This window comes from Gymnoscopelus microlampas, assembly GCF_963454915.1.
Source record: "Gymnoscopelus microlampas genome assembly, chromosome: 7".
Lineage (NCBI taxonomy): Eukaryota > Metazoa > Chordata > Actinopteri > Myctophiformes > Myctophidae > Gymnoscopelus > Gymnoscopelus microlampas.
Window position 1 is genome coordinate 33,630,837 of NC_139944.1, and position 4,050 is coordinate 33,634,886.

The window sequence follows — 4,050 nt, forward strand, 5'->3', positions numbered from 1 at the left end:
GTGAAATAGGGCTTAAGTGGTTCGTTCATAATTTCCCCCTTCCTAGAACGTACTGGAGTCTTAAGTACAATATTTGTCTTTGAAATGTAGTGGAGTGAAAGTGAAGTATCCAAAAATACAAATACTCAAGTACAGATACACCAAAAATGTACTTAAGTACAGTACTCAAGTAACTGCACTTCATTATTGTACAGTAGGTGGTGGGCTGGAACTTTACCCCTGCGCCACCTGGATGCCCAGCTATTCTCATTTTTTAAGTAATTTCCACATAATTACATCTTTGTCTAGATATGGATACGTTTGTAAATGATGTCAAGGACTGTAGAAGGCAGACCAATGAGTGGAATCATACTGGACGAATCTGACTCTGTTCTGCGTGACTGTTTCCACACTACAGACACTGGGAAGCAGTGGAGAATACTATTGATGATTACACGGAATTGGTCACTGCATAATTCAGCAAGTGCATCGATGGATTATGAAATGCCAGTGTGAGCTCCGGAATCTCATCGTCACAGCCACAAAGAACAAACTCTGGGCTAAAGTTCAGCAAAAAATATCATGGCTCCAAAGCGGAAGATGTGGACTTGTTTACAATCATAGATTACATGAGCATGATGCTGTTGAGGGGCTTTGATTTATTTGTATTTTATTTAACCTTTATCTAACCGGGCAGACACATTACATACATACTGTACATACGTAATTAGGTTTCGAGAGCCTGTAAGGCTTCGAACCCTATTACATTCCTTGGCTTTCATTAGGTTTCGAGAGCCTGTAAGGCTTCGAACCCTATTACATTCCTTGGCTTTCATTATTATTATTATTCTTCCGCCGGTTTTGCCAGTTCTGGCCTAACCGCCTGGTCACTTCTTATGAAATTCGGCAATATGGTAGAGGGCTATGCCAAACGGCGAAAACCCGAAACTCACAACCATTGGCCAAAGGGTGGCGCTGTAGCACTCAATTGAACATGCCAACTTTGAACAGGTACAGCTCATGCCCTGTTCGACCTACAGCCATGAAACTTCGATACACACATGCGTCTCCTCATGCCTAACAACTTTCGCTGTTTGACTTTTGACCTCTGACCTTTAGATCTCCCACTATTTCGAATTCTATGAAAAGCAGTAAAAAGCAGTAAAAAGCCTACTCCTCCTGGGATTTATGAGCAATCTGTACGAAACTGTATACACATGAACTTTGGACCAATGCCGACAAACGTAACTTAGCGGATTTTCCATAAGTGAAAACGTTAAGCTTTTATAAGCCAATGAAAATTGCAGCTTTTTTTAAATTATTCATCTGCCCCTAACACATACATGCAGACTCACATTTGTTTGACACTTTGCAATATTGTAGAGGGTCCTTCCAAGTATCACTGAAACCAATCTTACTCCAATTGGTCAAAGGGGGGCGCTATAGCAATTTTTTGAAAATGCAAACTTTAAACAGGCAAAAGTCATGCCTCGTTTGGCCGACAGCCGTTAAACCTGCTTACACATGTGCCTTGACTCATGAGGAACACATGTATCACTTTGACCAGTAAGCTCTGCCCTTAGATTGTCTGCAATTTTGAGCAGTTTGAAAAACATTTAAATCCAGGATTTCTGAGCAATTTGCATGAAACTGTGTCAAATACATGTTTGAGGCCCTTTTTCACAGGTTCAGGTGTGTTGGTTCAATAGCTTGATCGCTTAATCATCTGCCTTGAAACCATAGGGTAGCCGGTTCGAATCCCACCTCAGGTAGACTTAATTAGGTTTCGAGAGCCATCAGGCTTCGAAAGCTATTACATCTCTACACTTTCACTATTATTAGGTTTCGAGAGCCTATCAGGCTTCGAACCCTATTACATCTCTACACTTTCATTAGGTTTCGAGAGCCATCAGGCTTCGAAAGCTATTACATCTCTACACTTTCACTATTATTATTATTCTTCCGCCGTTTTTGCCAGTTCTGGCCTAACCGCCTGGTCACTTCTTATGAAATTCGGCAATATGGTAGAGGGCTATGCCAAACGGCGAAAACCCGAAACTCACAACCATTGGCCAAAGGGTGGCGCTGTAGCACTCAATTGAACATGCCAACTTTGAACAGGTACAGCTCATGCCCTGTTCGACCTACAGCCATGAAACTTCGATACACACATGCGTCTCCTCATGCCTAACAACTTTCGCTGTTTGACTTTTGACCTCTGACCTTTAGATCTCCCACCATTTCGAATTCTATGAAAAGCAGTAAAAAGCAGTAAAAAGCCTACTCCTCCTGGGATTTATGAGCAATCTGTACGAAACTGTATACACATGAACTTTGGACCAATGCCGACAAACGTAACTTAGCGGATTTTCCATAAGTGAAAACGTTAAGCTTTTATAAGCCAATGAAAATTGCAGCTTTTTTTAAATTATTCATCTGCCCCTAACACATACATGCAGACTCACATTTGTTTGACACTTTGCAATATTGTAGAGGGTCCTTCCAAGTATCACTGAAACCAATCTTACTCCAATTGGTCAAAGGGGGGCGCTATAGCAATTTTTTGAAAATGCAAACTTTAAACAGGCAAAAGTCATGCCTCGTTTGGCCGACAGCCGTTAAACCTGCTTACACATGTGCCTTGACTCATGAGGAACACATGTATCACTTTGACCAGTAAGCTCTGCCCTTAGATTGTCTGCAATTTTGAGCAGTTTGAAAAACATTTAAATCCAGGATTTCTGAGCAATTTGCATGAAACTGTGTCAAATACATGTTTGAGGCCCTTTTTCACAGGTTCAGGTGTGTTGGTTCAATAGCTTGATCGCTTAATCATCTGCCTTGAAACCATAGGGTAGCCGGTTCGAATCCCACCTCAGGTAGACTTAATTATAATTGCATTGCACACAACATGACTATATCAATGAATACATGTGCAATTGTTAAAGATGACGAGAAATGAATACTTGAAAGTAGTTATTTTCAATGTATGACGTACTTCATTCGCGCTTTTGTTTTGTTTTGTTGGATTCTCCCTTTTCACTGTCTAAGGCTGTGTATTGGATAGCTCCACCAGTAGAGTGTGAGTCTCATGTGCCAAAGGTCCCTGGTTCGAATCCCTCTTATTACAGTTCACATTTAAATTGCATTGTACAAAACATGACCCTGTTAATTCAGACATGTGCAATGTTTAGACAATAACACGAAATGCTTTTGAGAGTAGTTGTTTTTTATGTATGACATACTTTCTTGTGAAAATAGCCGATCTACAATCTCACACCTTTTTAGATAGCAACACGTTGTGAGCTTGTAGATCGACTATTTTCCACTAGTTTCCATTCCGAAATATATTGAGCAGTTTGAAAAACATTTAAACCAAGGATTTCTGAGCAATTTGCGTGAAAGTGTGTCATGTGTGTAAACTCCCTTTTCACTAGTACAGGTCTGTTGGCCCAATGGCTTAATCATCTGCCTTGAAACCACAGGGTTCCTGGTTCGAATCCCACGTCATGTAGAATTCATTATAATTGCATTGCACACAACATGACTGTATCAATGAATACATGTGCAATTGTTAACCAGTAAACTCCGCCCTTAGATTGTCTGCAATTTTGAGCAGTTTGAAAAACATTTAAATCCACTATTTCTGAGCAATTTGCGTGAAAGTGTGTCATGTGTGTGAACTCCCTTTTCATCAGTTCGGGTCTGTTGGCCCAATGGCTTAATCATCTGCCTTGATACCAGAGGGTCGCCGGTTCAAATCTCACCTCATGCAGACCTCAACTCAATTGCATTGCACACAACATGACTGTATCAATGAATGACCAATGCCGACAGACGTGAGCAAGCAGATTTTCCATAAGTGAAAACGTTAAGCTTTTTATAAGCCAATGAAAATTGCAGTTTTATGACAATTATTCATCTGCCCCTAAAACATACATGCAGACTTGCATTTGTTTGACACTTTGCAATATTGTAGAAGGTCATTCCAAGTATCACTGAAACCAATCTTACTCCAATTGGTCAAAGGGGGGCGCTATAGCAATTTTTTGAAAATGCAAACTTTAAACA